This window comes from Petaurus breviceps, unplaced genomic scaffold, assembly GCF_028583685.1.
Source record: "Petaurus breviceps papuanus isolate PSGF00001 unplaced genomic scaffold, PetGlider_PUasm1.0 90825, whole genome shotgun sequence".
Taxonomy (NCBI): domain Eukaryota; kingdom Metazoa; phylum Chordata; class Mammalia; order Diprotodontia; family Petauridae; genus Petaurus; species Petaurus breviceps.
In genome coordinates this window covers 365,535-386,063 of record NW_027187353.1, presented here as the reverse complement: position 1 = coordinate 386,063, position 20,529 = coordinate 365,535, and the positions used below count along the sequence as shown (strand labels likewise).

At 39.6% G+C, this 20,529-nt stretch overlaps 1 protein-coding gene across 2 annotated transcripts in view; it reads right to left on the bottom strand.

Moving 5' to 3' along the window:
* The window catches only part of MICU1 (mitochondrial calcium uptake 1), a 271,908-nt gene extending 259,438 nt beyond the window's left edge, over positions 1–12,470 (bottom strand). For both annotated transcript variants that reach the window (XM_069071075.1, XM_069071076.1), the window contains exon 1: positions 12,334–12,470. The gene's annotated coding sequence lies outside the window, so the exon portion shown is untranslated. The remainder of the gene's footprint in view (positions 1–12,333) is intronic.
* Positions 12,471–20,529: the final 8,059 nt, after the last annotated feature.

The following is a 20,529-nucleotide window of genomic DNA, read 5'->3' as shown; positions in this document are numbered from 1 at the left end:
CAAGTAGAAAACCACTTCTGATCTTAAATAGGAGCTTTGACCTGCTCTGTTTCTGATCCAGGCCCACTTCCCCTCCACTGGAAGCCTGATGGTTCTCCACTCTTAGGGGCTCATCATACTGGTTCCAGACTCAGTATGGACACTTAATCAGCTTTGTCCACTGCTGCTACAAAACAAGCAAACTCAAAGAGATCCACCAGTTTCCTGTTCTCTAGGAACAAGGGTCACAGGTGTATACTACCATACCTGGTTATATTTTCTATATAACAATAAATAAATTCTTAACAACCTTTTGGGAGGAAACAAGTGGCTACTGAATTTTGGGTTTTTTTTTTGTTTTGGGGGGGGCAAGGGCAGGGCAATTGGGGTTAAGTGACTTGCCCAAGGTCACATGGCTAGTGTTATGTTTCTGAGGCCGGATTTGAACTCAGGTCCTCCTGACTCCAGAACCAGTGCTCCATTAACTGCACCACCTAGCCGCCCCTGAAGATCTTCAGCTCTAAACCTGGAAATCCAGGACATCACAACATATAAATGTCTTTGCAGTCTACAAGGTGTCAATGACAATATATACATATGTTCAGTATTCAGACTAATTCACTTGTCCTTCAGAATAAGAATACAAGCAAAACTACAAATTTACTTATCCTCAGAATGTCCTTCCCACACACTAATGTTTAAAAACAGACAAAAAGTTTCATATTGCCAACTAGAAGTTGTGTATTTTTTTAATTTAAAAAAATGTTTTCCTGAAAGTCTCTCAAAGTCCAGAAAGTACTGCACTACTAGAAAGAAAACTGGCAGAGAAGTCTAAAGACCTGGGCCCACATGGCCTAACTGACTCTTTATTAGCTGTCACATCTTCTCTTTGGGCATTCATTTTTTGTCATTTGCAAAATAAGAGAATTTAAGCTATGTCATCTCTGACACATCAACTAACTTTAAATTTGTCATCTTATGAAAAAAAAATTTAAAGTAAAGAAAAACATATAAGTATTTTTAACAAAGGAAAAAATAATCATGTAGCCAAAAACGAAGACAAGAAGCTCTCATTTTACATGTTGAGCATCCAAAATCACTTTGGATTAAAATGAAAAACACTATTAGTTTGCTTTGCAAAAAATCTTAAGGTTACACTAAGGCTTCACTTTTCTAAGTCTCAGTACAACCCACCTAATGAACCTAAGATTAGCTAGTTACATATATACAAATGGCGAGCCCTACTCAGCCAATTTAAATGGGGGAAAAGGGGGGAGGATCGATCAAGCTCTTTCCTTCTGAGTAAGCATGGCTAAATATTCCCTTACTTAGCAACATTTCATTTCTCCAACATCAAAACTGATATTTTTTTTCCTCAGTAAAAGAAAGGCAGTTTCACAGCACTGCTGTTTCAGAAAGCTAAGTAGCAATGAGATTTGGAAAAATTCTCAACTTAGTAACTTCAATGAATTGTAACTATCACTGCATAAACAGCTTAATTAAAAATCTGTGGAAATAGTGCGAAATTTTTCATCTTTGAGAAGCTTTATTAATATAAGCTTATCCTTTTTTTCCTGCAATATATAGGAGGAAGTGACTCAACCACAGAAAGGAGAAATGCAAAACTTAGAAGTGAGATACACCTACTCTCTCTAAGTATGATATTTAGGGATGCCAATATAAGAAATTGCTCAATAGCTTCAAAGTATATCCATTCCCATATGGGAAAAAATTCTACCTTCAGGGTATGGGAAAGCAGCAAAACCATCCCTCTAGGGTAAAAGGGCAACCTCAACCAATAATAACTTCTAAGCTGATATAAGCAGAATACCAGTTAAGCAGAAATGAAAATTTCTGGTTTGATAATCAATCCTTAAAGACAACCAGTTCCCACAGTACCTACATGCCACACTTTTGTGTCTTTTAACCTATATCATCATGATTCTGCCAAAGCCATTTTATTCCATTTGCAAGTAAGTCAGTCCTTTATGTATAGAATTATTCAGTGGTTTTGCTTATCCTTATAATACCCTAAACTTGTCTTTACTCATAAAATTCTAAAAACTTCCTCCAAGTTATAAAAGTTACCTTGAATTCTAATTCCATTTTCTACAGTGCCAAACACCCCAATCTTCCACATGAGTTTGTCTGTAAATTTTAGGGATACTCTTAAGTATTCTTTAGTTGTTTTCAGTTCTATCTACTGCTGTGATCCCATTTGGGACTTTCTTGGCAAGGATACTGAAGTAGTTTGCCATTTCCTTCTGCAGCTCATTTTACAGATGAGAAAACTGAGGCAGTATTCAGTGACTTGCCAGGGTCACACAGCTAGTAAGTATCTGAGGTCATATTTGAACTCAGGAAGATGAGTCTTCCTGACTCCTGTCTGGCATTCTATCCACTATACCACCTAGTTGCCCCTGCTCCATCTAATAGATGTTAAATACTTTGGGTCCAACGCTGAGAACTCCTGTTATATTTCCCATTGATATAAATACAGTTTGGTTAGACATTCTCCAGTGAGTTGGATATCTATCTAATAACTGGTTTAGATTTTATTTTCCCAGGGCAGAATTTAAACTATACCCCTCCCTTGCTCAAATAAACAGTTAAAGAAAATGACAGCTCAGTCTATTTAATATCAATCATTACATTATATAGTTATTTTAAACCCCTAGATTATAATGGGAAGTTTGCAGATCAGTATCAGCTCCTTAAGGGCAGGAATTGTTTCATTTATTTTCTTTGTATCCCAAACTTCTAGCACAAAGCCAGACATAAAGTAGATACTAATTAGTAGTGACTAATTGACTGTAGGTCTTGCATTTAAGTTCAATTGTTTTTTGGTGAAGACTTCTCAAATTCTTTTTGCAGTGAAACAAATAAGCTATTATGAAGTTAAATTTTTATTTTAAAATATAATTAATGATTGAGACAACCTATAAAAAAGGACTATTAAAACCAGACATTACTATTAACTACTATTCTAAATTTAACACTCACTTTAATACCATTTAATTTTAGTGAATAGTGACAGTTATACTGATATGTTTTTAATACAGTCCTCAAAACTTTAGTGATCATTATAGCAACATATTTTTTAAACAGATAATTATCAAAAGAACTAAGCACTCATTCAGATTCTCAGCTAAATAATACCTAAGTATTGGCGCTCACTCCTAAGACATCTAGGACACTGATAACTTGCCTGATCCAGTTCCTGAAGAAATTAATGTACATCTCCCTTTAACATTTCCCCTATGGATCACTTCTGCAAAAGCAGACCAGTGGAAGAAGAGCCAGGAGCTGAGTTCAACAAGTGTCCTGGAGGTGCAGCTCAAACCTCAGAATTCTAAAGTAATAATATGGAAAGCCAATAATTCAGATGATCTGTCAAAAAAACAAAACGCTATGCATTGCTAAGAAACAAAAACACCAGAATATACTATTGGCAAACTGTTCTTAAACACAGAACTATCAACTTTGGTATTCCATGGATCCGCAGTATAATTTTCAAAGTAACAATGACTTTGAATGAAATATGTAAGCAATTGAAATATTTCATAATTGCCTTTTCTAATTAAGTTCTAATCATATTATAATGATATCATGGAGGTAATCATGGGTTCTCAAAAGGAAAATGCCACAAGCTAAGCTATTAAAAAAAAAAGCTGACCAAAAAAACATCCACAACTCATAACCCAAGTGATATATATTATCTTAGTCCTAATAAAATCCTTGAGAGTAGTCTATGTATGCTTGATGAAAACACAAGAAGAAAACAGACTTGTAGATCTTCTAAAACCTACTATGTTGACTGTAAAGCAGAATATAATAACAAACTTTTTTGTATTGATTTTTTTTAAGAAAGCATTTGAATTAATGGAACAAAGAGCCAACTTTAAGGCTCTCCTCAAATAAGCTGTATCCCATGCATGTTAAAAATTAGATAGCAATATGACAGCTATAAGCATAGAAATAACTCTATTCACTGATCTGTTACACTGATTGGTTACATACTCACAGATCAATCAATATCTTGGATGAAGTAAGTTACAAAATATGACAATTCACACGAGGCATTCCATTAGTGTCATGGAAATGTTCTGTGCAGTTTAAAAAAAGGGGGGATTTCCTATTGATTGAAGTTTTTAAAATGTTACTATTTATAGATACTGTAATATTTGTATCAAGTCTGTGAACACCAGAAACAACTCTCAATGAAATATATATCAAAAATAGATTTGCCTAACCATCTATAGTAAAGAGTTGCCGAAGACACATACAAAAAACTAGCCATGGAACCTTGGGCAAGTCACTTAACCCCAATTGCCCTCCAAAAAAAAAAAGAGTTGAAGAAAAATGCAAACTATCTGGTACTGACATGCTGCTTTATGGGCAGTCCATCAAGTAAGCCCAAACACACACATTTTGACTAATTACTGTAAATTGACTGAACTGAACACAAAAATGAATAGAAAGCCTCAAACTGAATGACTTGGTATTAAATAGTTACTTATGACCAAAACCCGACAAGGGTCAATCACATAACCAAAATGAGGCAATAGATTGAAAATAAAAATACTATACCAAAAGTAAACTAATATCTTTACCCTCAAACTTACCCCCTTCCCAGGTTTTCTTGCCTCCTTGCTATTCCATGAAGAAGATCCATCTCTCAGTTCCAGGCATTTTCTCAGGCTGCCATTGTCCCCCCCCCCCCCCCATATTCTTATTCCTCATCTAAGCCTCCAGGCTTCCTTTAAGTACAAATTAAATTCCTATCTTCTAGACAGTGCCTTTCCCTCTCAATTCTAGCACCTTCCCCTCCATTGATTTACAAGCTATAAACAAGCTATTTATCTTGTATATAGCTTGTCTATACACATTTGTTTATATCCTTTCTTTCGATTATTTTGGTATCATCAGGCTTAGCACAGTGCCTGGCATATAGCAGGAACCTAATATTTATTAGGGCAGCTAGGGGGTGCAATGGATAGAGTGCTGGGCCTGGAGTCAGGAAGACTCATCTTCCTGAGTTCAAATCTGGCCTCAGATACCTCCTAGTTGTGTGACCCTGGCCAAGTCACTGTTTGCCTCAATTTTCTTATCTATAAAATGAGCTAGTGAAGGAAATGGCAAACCACTCCAGGATCTTTGCCAAGAAAATTCCAAATGGGGTCACAAAGAGTTGGACATGATTGAAAAACAACTGAACAACAATATTTATTTACTGATTGACTATTGGAGAAAGAGAATCAAACCGGTATTTATATTCATATGAGTTAATTATTCCTTTATGTTAAATTAAACCAGAAGATAAAAAAGTTTTGGCTAATGGGAAGGATTGTCCATGAGGAGGTGAAGACATTATTAGAATTGGTTTTATCATGTATTCCTCAAGGGCAATAAGAAACATCATTTTGTGGAATATTTGGTCATCTCTTATTTCAGTGCCCAAGATAATTATTTGCAAAAGAGATAACTGTTTGAAGCAAATGAAGTTTAAGCACCAACACTGCTTGCAGCAGATGAGGAGGAAGAGAGATCCTATGAAGAACTTGATTAGTTCCCCAAACGATACATAGGATAGGAAGAGGAAGTTTCCAATTGAAGAAATGTAGGCTATCATTAATCATAGGAAAAACTGCTCCAAATCATTAATAAAAAGAAGTCAAACACCTCTGAGATTTTTACGTTTTACTTATCAAATTGGCAAAGATGACAAAAAGGGGAAAAAGACAATTGTTGGAGGGGTTGTGGGAGGAGAGACACTAACACACCATCAGTAGAGGTGTGAAGAGGGCCAACCATACTGGAAAGCAATTTGGAATTATAACTTACAAGTCAGTAAACTATGCATAACCTTTGACATAGTGATACCACCTAGGCACATGACCCAAAGATGGATGGGAAGGAAATAAGCATTTATTAAGCACCTATTGTTGTGCCTGGCTTTCCCATGGCCCAACCTCAGCTCTCCCTCAGGTAAGTGAACAGACTGCCAGGTCAGCTCCACCCTCCCCCAAGGTGGGCGGGCTAAAAGGTCAGGGAGACGGCACTGGCTGGTGGGAATTTCGAGGTGTGTACAGACCAATCACTGTTTTTGGCCTCTGCAAGTTTCTGCTTATGTAATACCTAACCGTTGGCCACCTGGAGTCCCTTTAAAAGCTGAGGCTTTACCTGAGATCTCAGCTATACGACTTGGGATGGTGGGGTGGTACCTTGTCAGCCTGCCATGGGGCCTGATCAGCCAACATGGCATATAATAAAGGGTCAGATTCTAAATTGTTACTTGTGTCTTGCTCGAGTTTTCTGGGCACAACACTATTGAGTGCCAGGCACCGTGCTAAATAATCGTTTCACAGACATCTCATTTGATCCTCAAACTCTGGAAGATGAGTGCTATTATTATCCCCATTTTGCAGTTGAGGAAACTAAGGCAGACAAGGACTAAGCAACCTGTCCTCGGTCACACAACTGTTCTCAATTAGGGGGTTAGAGGATGGAAGAGGGAAAAAAGTAGACTTTTGCTGACTAAAAAAAATATACATATGTATAAATATAATAATAAGGAAATTAATGAAAAGAAATGCTAGGGAAGGTGGCCTAGCCATATTATTACATCTTAAATTGTATTATAAAGCAGCAATCATCAAAACTACTTAGTACTGGCTAAGATATAGCAAGGTAGATCAGTGAAACAAGTTAGATACACAAGACATAGTAGTCAAAAAATATAGCAACCTACTCTTTGATAAACCCAAAGACCCCAATTTCTGGGATAAGAACTCACTATCTGATAAAAACTGCTGGGAAAACAGAAAAAAAAGTATGGCAGAAACTGGGCATAGACCAATATCTGACACCATATACCAAAATAAAGTCCAAATCAGTACATGATTTAGATATAAAGGTTGATACTATAAACAAATTAGGGGAACAAGGAATAGTTTATCTGTCAGATTTATGGAGAATGGAGGAATTTATGACCAAACAAGACACCGAGAACATTATGAAATGCAAAATGGATCATTTTGATTACATTAAATTGAAAAGGTTTTGCACAAACAAAACCAATGCAACCAAGAACAGGAGGGAAGCAGAAAACTGGGAAAGAATTTTTGCAACTAGTGTCTCTGATAAGGGCCTCATTTCTAAAATATATAGAGAACTGAGTCAAATTCACAGAAATACAAGTCATTCCCCAATTGAAAAATGGTCAAAGGATATGAACAGGCAGTTTTCAGAGGAAGAAATAAAAGCTATCTATAGTCATATAAAAAAATGCTCTAAATCACTATTGATTAGAGAGGTGCAAATCAAAACAAATCTGAGGAACAATATCACACCTATCAGACTGGCTAACATGACAAAACAGGAAAATGATAAATGTTGGAGATGTGAGAAAGTTGGAACACTAATTCATTGTTGGTAGAATTGTGAACTGATCCAACCATTCTAGAGAGCAATTTGGAACTACACCCAAAGGGCTATAAATCTGTGCATACCCTTGACCTAGCAATATCACCTCTAGGCTGTATCCCAAAGAGATCATACAAATGGGAAAAGGATCCACATGTACAAAAATATTTATAGCAGCTCTTTTTTGTGGTGATCAACAATTGGAAATTGAGGGGATATCCATCAATTGGGGAATGGCTGAACAAGTTGTGGTATATAAATGTAATGGAATGCTATTGTGCTATAAGAAATGAACAGGCATACTTCAGAAAAACCTGGAAAGAACTGATGCTGAGTGAAGTGAGCATAACCAGAACATTGTACACAGTAATAACCACAGTACATGATGACTGACTTCGATAGACTTAGCCCTTCTCAGCAATGCAAGATCCTAAAACAATTGCAAAGGACTCATGATGGAAAATGCCACCCACATCCAAAGAAAGAACTATGGAATCTGAATGTAAAGTGAAGCAGACCATTTTCTTTTTTTCTGTTTAGTTTGTTTTGTTTTTCTTTCTCATGGTTCTTCTCATTTGTTCTGATTCTTCTGTACAACATGACTAACGTGAAAAACCGTTTAGTGGGAATATATATGTGGAGCCTATATTGGACTGCATGCTGTCTTGGGGAGGGGGAAGTAGAGCGAGGAGGAGAAAATGTAAAACTATTGAAAGTGAATGCTGAAAACTAAAAATAATTTTTTTTAAAAATAATAATGTTAATGGTCCCAGATGTGTTTTTTTCACAACATGGAAATGACACTGCAGAAAACAGAGCAGGTGGATTAAACCAAGTTTACATCAAGAAAGTAAGAAGGTCTGGATGAGAACCAGAGGGCAGCTCTGGGCATTGAGGGATTGATTCTCAAGGCATATGAAAAAGGATAAACATAGCAAAGGCATAGGGAAAAAATCTCAGATCTTATTGGCAAAAAAGAGTCAAAAACATTAATAAATCTTGATTGTATGTCTACTTTCCCAATTACACAAAAGTTATGATGATAATAATCTACACACAGATTGAAGTGATCTATGACAAAGAATCAAAAAAGAGCTGATAGGCTTTCACAAGTTATATTTCACAGCAGACATTTTTACAGTCACAACTCAATCAACATCAACCAACAATATTTATGAAGTACCTACTATGCGTCAGGGACAAAGCTAGGGCCCTTGAGATACAAAGACAAAAATGAAAGAGCCCCTGCCCTCCAAAGTTTCCATCCTATTGGCAGCTTGGTGGCTCAGTGGACAAAGTGCTGAACTTGGAGATAGGAAGACCCATATTTGGGTCCTGCCTCAGACACTTACTAGTTGGGTGACTGGTCAAGACACTTCACCTTTCAGCCTGTTTCCCAAGATCTTTTTGCAAGATGGGGACAATAAAAGCACCTACTTCACAGGATGTTGTGAGGACTAAATGAGAAAATGTATGTAAAATGCTCTACATTTTAAAGTGCTAAACAAATTCTAGCTATTAGTATTAGTAATGAGACAAAATTATACCTTCAGGCATAAACAAGGTCTTTGGACAGAAAGGCAGTAGTAACTTCTGGGGTGAGAAAAAGCCTCTCAAAGGACACCTTTCAGCTGAGTCTTGAACTACACAGAGCTGATGTTAAGAGGCAGAGATGAGCAAGGAGTGAATCCCAGGTTTGGGGGCAGTCAGTATCAAGGCAAAGAGTTGGGTGATTAGAATACCACATGCAGGGAATACCAGGCCAGTCTGACTGGACCCAGGAATACAGTACAGAAAGTCATGTATAACAAGGCTGGACAAACAGGCTGGGTCAGCTTATAAGGGGTCTTTAGCAGTCAGAGGAGTTTGTATGATCCTAAAAGCAACATGGCACCATTCCAGTTTCTGTAGCAGAGAGATATGATCAGACCTTTGGAAAAATCACTTTAGTATCTGTGTGGAGGATAGACTGGAATGGGGGGAGCCTGACATCAACCCAAACTATCAAACAAAACACAAAAAAGTGGCCCATAAAGACAATGAACTTGTAGCCCTGGCATCACTATTCTTGTACTAAGAACTAACCAGCAACAGGTTAAATCTTATGAATCATTTCAGAGATTTGTCTAAATTCTATTATTGAGCTGGAATTTGACAATGCAAATAAAAAAGTCAAATGGCTTGACATCACTAGCACAGAGGGAAGCAAACTAGAAAATACTATCTCACTTTGACACAAAATGAGAGTGTGCCCACACTTGAAATACCATACAAAGTTCTGGCACAGTGCGCCAACAGATTGTGATTAAAAAGAATTGTAGACACACAAGTCCAACTATGGAGGAAATAGAAGGGATTTCTAGTTTGCATAGGCTAAAATCAAGAACCTCTTCAGTTATTCATATTTTCTTCTAAAAGTCAAAGGATCTTAGAGATTTTCTAGTCCAACACCCTATTTTACAGATAGCACCAGAACACCGGAAGGGTAAAGGGAGCTAGTAGCAGAGCTGGAGCCCAGGTCTCTGTCTTGGGATTCCTGAACTTCAACCTCACTAAGCTGCCTCTAACAAAGCCTGTACAGAGAACAAAGTTTTTAAAATAAACATCAAGGGCTAAGGAAAATACCAGACTAGAGAATCACTTTAAAGCTTGAAAAATGTGGCTAAGTGTACAACTTTTGATGATATATAGTATTTTCTCAACTAATTCATTACATCCAGGATTTATACAAATTGAAATATAGCTGCAACAAAGGGTTGAACTAAGTTTACATACAACAGATCTAAAATGGATTAAGGGGAATTTAAAAACGTCCAAGGTACAATATTTATTCTTAACATTTTGAGGGCAATTCAAGCAACTATTTTGCTCTCCCCAAAAATGTTTCATGATGTTCACAGATAATCGGTCTGACCCTGTGTTGTATGTCTTATGATCCTGCCATGCTATTAACTGATCATTTATTCTTATGAAAGACCTAACTGGAATCTAAAACCGTCTAAATCTATGTTACTGCCTCATGTCCTAACATTTTCTCTACAGCAATAAAACTCCATCCCTTCCACTGATGGCAGAAAGAAGAGGTGCTTGAACAAACTCCCCTAGTATTTCAACTCCTTCATAACTTAGCTCAAACTATCTTTTCAGGTTAATTACTCATTACTTCCCCTTTATGCCTCAGTCTAGTTCCAGTCATAACCAAACACCTTGTTTCCAGTATACAATGTCCCAGTTCCCACTTGCACATGCTTTGTTCCCTACCGTATGTCTCTCATATTCTCACTGCTTCTCTGACTCTGGGAGTCCCTAGCTCCTATAAAAGCTCATTTCAAGGGTCACCTCTTATAAGTGCCCTTTCCTTAATTCCTCTTGCTATTAGTGCTATCCTCCTAAAATTATCTGTATTATCTCTTACGTTTATATATGTGTATCAGTTGTTTCTCTCTGACAGAATGCTTATCGCACTGAAATGAAATGCATGTATATAACAGAAAGAAAAATGCATTAGGACGCTGGTTAATTACAGTCTCTGCTTTGCCAACTACTACCTGTGTGAAAGTGAACAAGTCACTTAGCCTCTTGGGCCTCAGTTTCCTCATTTGTAAAATGAGATATTTGCACTGGGTGATTTCAAAGATACTTTCCAGTTCTGAATCTATGAGACTGAGAATAATAACGAGAATAGATACCCAAGAAGGCTCTCAGAGGATCATGGAGGAATAGCTATCACGAGTGCGCGCACACACACACACACACACATCCTGAGTCCCTGCTCTCAAGCAGTTTACAATCTAACAGGGGAAACAATATGCACTAAACTATGTACACACCAGAAATGCACAGGGTAAATTGGTGATAATCACAGAGGGAAGGCAGGTAGGCGGCAGAGGGGATAGAGCAAGCTGGATTTGAAGAAGAAGAGTTCAAATATGACCTCAGACCCTGGGCAAGTCACTTAACTTCTGCTTGCCTCAGTTTCCTCAACTGTAAAATGGGGATAGTAATAATTCCCTGGGTTAGGAGGATCAAAGGAGAGATTCATGAAGTGCTTTGCAAACCTCAAAGGGTCATATACACATGGCAGTATTAAAGGAGCCTTTTGTAGAGGGTGGGATTTCAGCTGGGACTTGAAGGAAGCCAGGGAAGCCGGAGGTCTGCAGTGAGACAGAGGATGCCAGGCGTGGGGGCCAGCCACGGCAAAGGTCCGAGGGGGGAGATGAGGTTCTGGTGAAAGGACTAGGAAAGATCAGACTTTGACGGCAGAGCTGGAGCTGGAGGACCCCCAGGCCGTCCAGGCCGAACTTGTCCCCGGCTTAGGGAGGGACCAGGAGCACACAGGGGCTCCTCGCCTGGCTTCCCAGGGCCCCCCACGACTCCCCTCAGTCTCCAGACTCAGGTCACTTCCCCGGTCGGGGCCGCCCCACCCCATCCCCGGGCTGGTTCCCGTCCAGCCTCCAGGGTCACCCCACCAGCGGCAACCCCCTAACGCCGGAGCCGTCGGGTGGACAGCGGCCCAGCTCCCGGCTCGGCGCCCCGCCCCCGCCGCTTTCCCGGCCGCCTCCACCCGCGGCTCGCCCCCTGCGGGGGTGGGGCGGGGGGTGTCTCAGCGCCCCCCTCCTCGGGTTAGCAGACAGCTGGAACGCCGCGCGAGGTCCAGCAGCCGGGCGCCCAGCGGGCGTGGCTCCGCCTCCGAGCCCCCCCCTAGCCCGGAGGGAGGGGTTGGCGGCGGCGGCGAGAGCGCCCCCAGGCGGCACGGAGGGGCGGGGCAGGGGGCGGGTGAGCAGCCTCGGTCCTGAGCGAGGCCGGAGAAGACGGCTGCGGTGACAGGCGCAGAGACCTCCCTCTCTCCCTCTCTGGTTCCGTCGCCCCCTTTCTCCCTCACGGCCGGAGGAGAGGACGCCGCCGCCCCCCTCCGGCTCCCTCACTCACCCGTCCTCGCGTCTCGCCTGCTCCGCGGCGGGCGGCTCCTCAGGAGACCATAGAGCTGCGGCTCCACTCCGGGACAGAGGAGCCCGGCCCGCCGCGCTCACGTGACGCTGCGGCCGCGGGGGCCGTCGGGACCGGGGGCGGGGCCCGCCAGATGGCGGGAAAGCCGGGGCCTCCTGACCCTGGAGCCGAGGCTCGGGGGCTGGGAGCGCCTACAAGGCGGTCCCGCCCGGCCCGCGCACGGCCCAGAGGCCCGGAGACGCGTGGGTTGTACCTGTAGGCACCACCCTTTATTAATAGTCAGTAAGCGTTGATTACACACCTCCAGTGTATCAGGCATTGTGCCAGCATTGGGGATACAAAGAGATCCAAAGACAGGGCCTGCCCTCGAGGAGCTTACAGTCTACCCGGAAGACACCGTGCGAACCATCTACAGACGGCATCCATGGGAGCCTAAAGGAATCCAGGAGGCAGCATCCCAGCCATGGGGGGCAGCCAGAGAAAAGGCCCAACCACACGTGGAAGCCCTCTCCCCAGGTACTAGGAGCCGGGGTCCATTAAGGTGCATATTAAATACCGGCTGTGTGTACTCACCTCCAAGAAGGAAGGAAGACTGCGGGGAAGGGAGAGGTCTGTGTGAAGGGCACAATGGCTCCAGGAGCTGGAGGGGAGCGAAGGGTGTCAAGGCTTTGGGGAAGATGTAACAGATGATTGAACCTTTAAGAAAAGGAGTAACCTGGGCAGGTAGGAGGATCACTGAATAGAGCACCGGCCCTGGAGTCAAGAGGACCCGAATTCAAATGCAGCCTCAGACACTCAACACTTAGTAGCTGTGTGACCTTGGGCAAGTCACTTAACCCTAATTGCCCTGCCCTCCCCCCTCCAAAAGAGCAAAAAAGAAAGAAAGGCGTAAACTCAACAAAACCAAAAGTGAATGAGTAGATATTTGATTGGATTTGTTGGGAACTTTCCAGGCTTAGGAGATGACATAAGCCAAGGGATGGAGAAAGGAGAGGGCACAAGGGAACAGGAGCACGTGGAAATAGTCAAATATGGCTGGAAAAATAAAGTAACTGAAGGGGGGGGGGGTATTAAAACAGGCAGGAAAGCTGTCTTGGAGCCTGGGTTTCCCTGGGTTTCTGTGATGCTGCTCCTTCATGGTTCTCTTCCTATTGGTCTGATCCTTCTTAGTCTGCTTTGAATGGTTATCATCAGTGTCTCCGGGGTAGTATCCCCAGAATGTACTTCTGGTTTCCATTCTCTTATTTTCTTGGTTACCTCTTCAGCTCCCATAAATTCAGTTATCATCTTTATATGCTGTTGTTGGGTTGTTTTCAGTTATATCCTACGATTCATCACCCCTTTGGGGGTTTTCTTGGCAAAGATCCTGGAGTGATCTGCCATTTCCTTCTCCAATTTATTTTACAGATGAGGAAACCAAGGCAAACAGGGTTAAATGACTTGGCCAGGGTCACACAGATACTTAGTGTCTTAGGAAGTTTTCCCGACTCCTGGTTTGGTGCTGTATCTGCTGCCACCTAGATGCCTCAATCATCTTTATATAGATGATTCCCAAATCTAGATCTATCCTTATTCTTTCTCCAGACCTCTGGTTCTGCATCTCTAGCTGCCTGCTAGACATCTCTGCCTGGATGTTCCATAGGTTTCTCAAACTCACCACATTCAAAATAGAACTTGTTACCTTTCCTTCTAAACTCATCCCCTCACCCTAACTTCTCTATTTCTTTTGAAGTCATGATTCTTCCCATTTACAACCATAACTCTTCACCTTCATCCTCGTATTCATCCATCCCAAGTCTTGTCAGTTCCACCTCTTCCATTTCTCTTTCACCTGTCCCTTTCTCTACTCATACCACAATCACCTGAGTATAGACTATAACTATTTCTTGCCTGAACTTTTAAGACACATTGTCTCTCCCCTTTCCAATCCATTCTCTAAACAGCTAAAAATTGCTTTTCCTAAAATGGTTTGACCGTGTCACTCTTCTGCTCAAGAATGAATGAATGAATAAATAAATAAATAAATGGAAAAAAGCATTATTAGCGCTTACTATATACAAAGACTGTGCTAAGCCCTAGGGATACAAATATAAAAGAGTTACATCTTTTCAAGGAGCTCATATTCTGGTGGAGGAGACAACATATGTGTCAGGTTTCAGTTGCAAGATGGAAAGATTCCATGGTCCTTAGGGTGCAGTGGCAAAGCAGGTAGTAATTAATGCATCTTCTTTATTGTTATTTCTATTGATAAATCCATATCTGTTTCTCACTGAGCAATTTCACTGCCAAGGACTTTACTGGGGAGAGCTTTCTTTTCTACGTATTCAGTAACTATGGCTGAGGAAAAGGCTAGAGCTACAGCACCTACAGAGCTAGTTGTTGGGGCATGTCTCCATAAGGGTGGTTGAGCTGTAAACAGGACACTGGTTTTAGGGGTATTTCTATTCCTGAGGCTTTCAGGTTTACATATTCATCCTTGACAGTTGGCCAGTGAATAGTTTGGGGCTGGCTGACCTGCTTAGTAATAGCCAGTCGTAGTGGGGGTGCTGTTATTTCCCATGCCTCTCTGGTTCCCCATTGCCTTTAGGATAAAATACAAACTGTTTTCATTTGAAAGGCCTTCACCATCTGGTTTTATCCACTCTTTGTAGCTTGATCACACATCACTTCCTCTCATGTATCCTATCCTCCAGCCAAACTGGCCTATCTACTGTGCCCTATGCACTACATTCTGGCTTTCACCTCTGTACCTGTTCCCCTCACACCCAATCTCCACCCCCACTTTGCCTGGATTGCAATCTACTCACCACAGCCTTTTGGAAACTTAACTCTTTTCTAATCTCAGCTCACATACCACTTCCTTTGGGAGGCCTTTTCTGGTCCCCCAAATTGTTAGTGCTCCAGTAGAATGTAAACTCCTTTAGAGGAGGCACTTGATCTTACTTTTTTTTTTAACATCCCTTTTGACCAGCATAGTGCCTGCATAGTAGGTGCTTAATCAATTTTTTTAATTGATCAGGAATTTATGATGAGCAATTGAGAGCCACTAAAGGTTTTTAAGTAGAGAAGTTTAATAAAAGGATGTGCCAGGAATATTGCCTAGGTGGTAGAGGAAAAGAAGAATTGGAGAGAGGAGAGACTAAGTAGAAAGCTATTGAAAGTATAAAGGTCTGGTAATGATGGCCTGAGTTAGGGTATGTGCAGTGGAAGGAACAAATGAAAAAGAGAGTACCACACCATGATGGGCAAAACCTAGCAATTGATTGGATATCGGAAATAGAAGAAATGAAAAAAAAAATTTATTCCAGTTATTTGAGCTTGGTTAACTGGGAGAATGCTGATTCCTGAATTATTTTAAAATGCTAAGTACAGGTTTTGGGAGGAAAAAAAGGAGTTTGGTTTTTCATGCTGGTAGAGATATCCAGTAAGCAGTTGGAAATGATGGTTCTAGAGATCTGAGAAAAGATTAAAGCAGAAATATAGATAGGAGAGTCATGGCATAGAAATGGTAAATTGAAACCATGAGAGTGAATGAGTTCACTCAGAAATAGAATGCTGAGAGGAGAGGACAGAACCTTGGGAATACCTACATTTAAGGATCAGGAAGGTGATTAGCCAGCAAAAGAAACAGAAGGAGCTTAGGTAGAAACTGGACCATGAGAGCATTAGCACATGTGAAGAGAGGAGAAAGTTTGAAGAAGGAAAGAGGGAACCATAGGGTTTAATACTACAGAGAGGTGCAGAAGAAAGAAGGAAAAAAAACGACCACTAGATTTAGCAATAGAAAGTTATTGGTAGCCTTGGAGAGACCAGTTTGAATAAAGTGGTAGTAATGTAAACTAAATTGCAAGGGGATGAGGAATAATTGGGTGATAAGGAAATGTGGACATTTATTATTTCCAGAAGTAGCTGACAAGGTATTTGCATGAAAGGACAGGGACAGCCTGATCCTATATGTTTGTATGACAAAGGAAGGGATCCAGTAGAGAAGATAATAAAGAAAATCAGGGTTGACTAATAGAAGGTCAAAGAGCATCATTAATTAGAGGAGATAGAGAGGATAGAGGTAAAGGGCTTAGTCAAGGCAAAGAAGGGTAATTTCCTCTTAAAAGGAGATCTCCCAAGCAGTTCAGAGAACCCTGCTAGCAATAAAGGGCACTCTTCAACCATGGTTTTTACAAAGTTCATTTCAGTAAGCATTTATTTAATGTATGTGTACTCTGCACTAGAGATATAAAGACAATCATGAAACTGTCTCTGGGAGATTCAACTTTTAAGTAGGTATTGTTTTCTTAATTTTAAAAAATGTCATTCTAAACTTAGAATCAAAAAGTGTATTCAGCAAATACTTTGAAGAAATGTTGAGGGATATGATCTGTAGAGACAATGATCTGTAGAGACAAAGGCATATTGGACTAACTTCAGGTAAAATTATGAACTAGATATTTCTATCCACTCTACAACCCTGAAATTGGCTACCATCTTTTTTAAACAGCTTTCCTTCTCTTTAAACCACTTTCACCCTTATGTTGCCCTGATCATGAATTACGGTGCCCACCCTATGCCAGCCTTCTTAACTCCCTATTAATATTCCAATTCCAATATCTCCAAGTCAGTGGTGCCCAACCTGTGGGGAAAGATAGAGTGAAACTTGAAGTATTTCAGTGTTTTCTCCAAGGTATCCCATCTCATTCAATGACTCATTATAATAAATAAGGAAAAATAACTTCTATAGACCAGATAGCCAATATGCTTTATATGTATGTGTATGATTTTTTTCAAATGCATGTAGATGTTATAATGAACAAAATATAAATTCATTTAAAACTGTTACTAAGCAGTTTTTTGTCATGTATTTTTTCAATCAACAGTACAAGTACCAATATGTGGGGCATCAAATTTCTTTATGTTAAAAAGTTATATTAATACTTGAAAAACTTGGAAACTATGACTCCAAGTTCTTATTTCTTTCTCTTTAGGGCTTTATGATAAACAAAGTCATTCATCTGAGGTGTACTGTTTTATTTACCTTTCTAAATTATATATATGTATATGTATATGTGTTTTAGACTGAATTTGTGGAGTCAATGCCTTAACTCAAATGGTGGGTATTTAATGCAATTTAAAACCAGTAGGGGACATTTTTAGTTCAATTATAATTATATATTTCTCTAGAATCCTGCTATGGAGGAGGCAGCTTCCCATAAACCAAACTGATTGAATTGAGTTAAAAAAAAAAACTAATTTAAATTATGGTAGATTAATTTTATGTGAAACAAATAACTGACTTGACTGAAAACTTCACTTTTCATAAAATTTCTTGACATCTTGTGGACAGATTCCATAGGATCTTAATTAAGAGCTAGGTGTCGAGCCAAGTAGTTCAGTGGTGTCAAACAAATAGAAATGGCCACTAAACTATACATAAAGCTCACTGCAGGCCACATATTGACTTAGTTTAAAATATAATGTTATCTATGTTTTATTTTATTCTCTTATTGTATTAAATATTTCCCAGTTGCATTTTAATCTGGTTCTGCCCCACTTAGGAGGGTTGTGGGCGGTGTGAAGCCTGAGTGTGTGATTCTTCTCAAAGGGGAGGTCGCCAAGTCAGTATTTTTACCTAGGTCCTCTGTCTCCAAGCCAAGCATTCTTTCCACTGCCCCTCCTTGCATTCTATCAAGAATGTAAGGGGACAGCACAAAAGTACTCAAAGGACTTATGTCTTCAAGTCAGAATTATCTTATATATACTTACTGAGTCTTAAGGTATTGAGTGCTTTATGTAATACAGATTGACTTGGTCTCTGCTACTCCCATAGGCAATATCTCTTTTTTAGCTTTCTTTAATGACAGAAACTCATTTGTCATTCTAAAGCCCTTTTCATCAATGGACAAAACATTTCTAACACCTTTCCTATGTACATAATTTAATTCTTGCTGTTAAAACAAAATGTAATACCTACTTGAAGCAATTTTAGAGCTCCTCGCTGCCCATCTCACCTGAAAGGCAGTAATGGACCACTTGATAATATATCACAACTACAAATGTGTTTTGCTGCAAAAAGTTCTTTTATAGCTCTTAATTAGTTTCCTTCAAAAATGAATTCTGTGAGCAGGCCTATGTTTCCATTAAAACTCCCATGGATTACTTTATCTAGTGGTAATAGTCCATTCCCTGTGTAATTCTTCATCACAAATTTCTTTTCTGAATATTGCCCCCAAGTAGCTCTCTTGAGAATTATGGTGCATAATTGCTGTCACTTTGAGGATTCTTACCTACCAAATTGTAACCTGAATTAGTTATAGTCAAATAAATATGAAAGCCTCAAAAGATAAAAACTTTCTCTTCTCTTTATTTCCTATAATGGCCAAAACTCCCAGATGAAAATGACTAAGCTACTAAATTACAAAAATTATCAATAAGCTTAAAATGCATTGAGATGTGAAGGTATTTATTGCATAAATATGCCACTGGTTGAAATGCAATTCTTTTTCCATATTAGGGTCTAAGAAATTAAAAGGTCCTCATTTCTTCTCTCTTCTTTTCTCCCCCACTTCCCACCCTCTCCTACCCCCAAATATTGAGCCAATGCATTAAATTTTACTTATTTGACAGTAGTGGTTTTATTTCCATTATTCCTTAGCATTTGTTAGTATTTGCTGTAAGATGTTTTTTCTTTGGAAGCAGTTCAGTATAATGAAGAGTACTGAAGTTGAATTCAGATTTGAATCCTGGCTCTGTGTGATGTTGGGCAATGTTTATTAGCTATGTAATGTTGGGTAAGTCCTTTCACCTCAACCTCATTTATCTCATCTGTAAAATGTGGTGGTTGGACAATTATCCTATCTTTGAAGATGTCTTCCAACTCTAAATTTGATTCCTCATATGAAATGGAAGTAATGATGTTTTTACTACCCAACTCAAAGAGCTGCTGTGAGGAAATGCCTTATCAACCTTTCAAGTTCTATATAAATGAATTCTTATAATTGCTTTCTTTGATTAACTGCTATATGCCATTGCTAGAAAGGAAACAGCTTTTAAAAAGAACAAAAATGAACGATTTCAGAGGAAGTCAGAAAGATTTCTGGTGACTTATTGAACAATGAGGTGAGCAACACTGGGAGAAAAACACATATAATGACAACAGCATTATAGAGGAAAAACAACTTTGAAAGACTAGAATTCTGATCAATACAGTCATCAACCACCAGTCAGGAGGACGGGAGATCAAAGATGCCACTCACCTCCTGCCAGAGAGGTGAGCCTTAAAAGGCCAAATGAAATGTGTTTTTGGATGTGGCCAATGTGGGAATTTCTTTGGTTGGACTATGGATATTTGTTTTGAGTAGTTTATTTATTTTATTTTTATTGTTTGACTGAGAGCATTGGAAAGGAGAGATGATAAATGTTTGTAGAAAGAAGAAATGATTGGGATGGCTAGGTGGCTCAGTGAATGGAGCACTGGCCTTGGAGTCAGGAGTACTTGGGTTCAAATCTGGCCTCAGACACTTAACACTTACTAGCTGTGTGACCTTGGGCAAGTCACTTAACCCCAACTGCCCTGCCTTCCCCCCTCCAAAAAAGTCAAAAGAAATTATTGTCTTACAGTAAAAAATAAATTTTAAAGAACAGAATTATTTCTCATTCCAAATATAGAGTTTTTTTGTTTATAGGTGGAAACTAGTTTTTCATCCTGTGTTCACATATGTAAAGTGAAATAGCTAATTTACACAGATAAATTAAGCAAAAAATGTCTTTACTAACTATGTGAATATTTCTAAAGGAAGCAGGTTTTACTTGAATTATTGTAGATAATTGCTTTAATCCTTCACTTCTATATAAACATGAAATTAATTTTGCATTCATCAAGACTTCTGAGTCAAGAAGATCTAGGTTAAAATCCTACCTTAGACACTTACTAGCTGTTTGACTTTGGGCAAGTCACTTAACTTTCTTAGCCCCAGTTTTCCTCATCTATGAAATGTAGATGATTACAATACTGCTTTACAGGGAAGTTAAGATCAAATGGGAATATGTGTAAAGCAGTTTGTAAGACTTCGTTTTCCTTTAAATTCCATATGAAATCCCATCTTTTATAGGAAGCTCTTTCCAGCGCCTCTCAATTCTGGTGCTTTCCCTGTTAATTTCCTACTTATCCTGTGTATATAAAATATG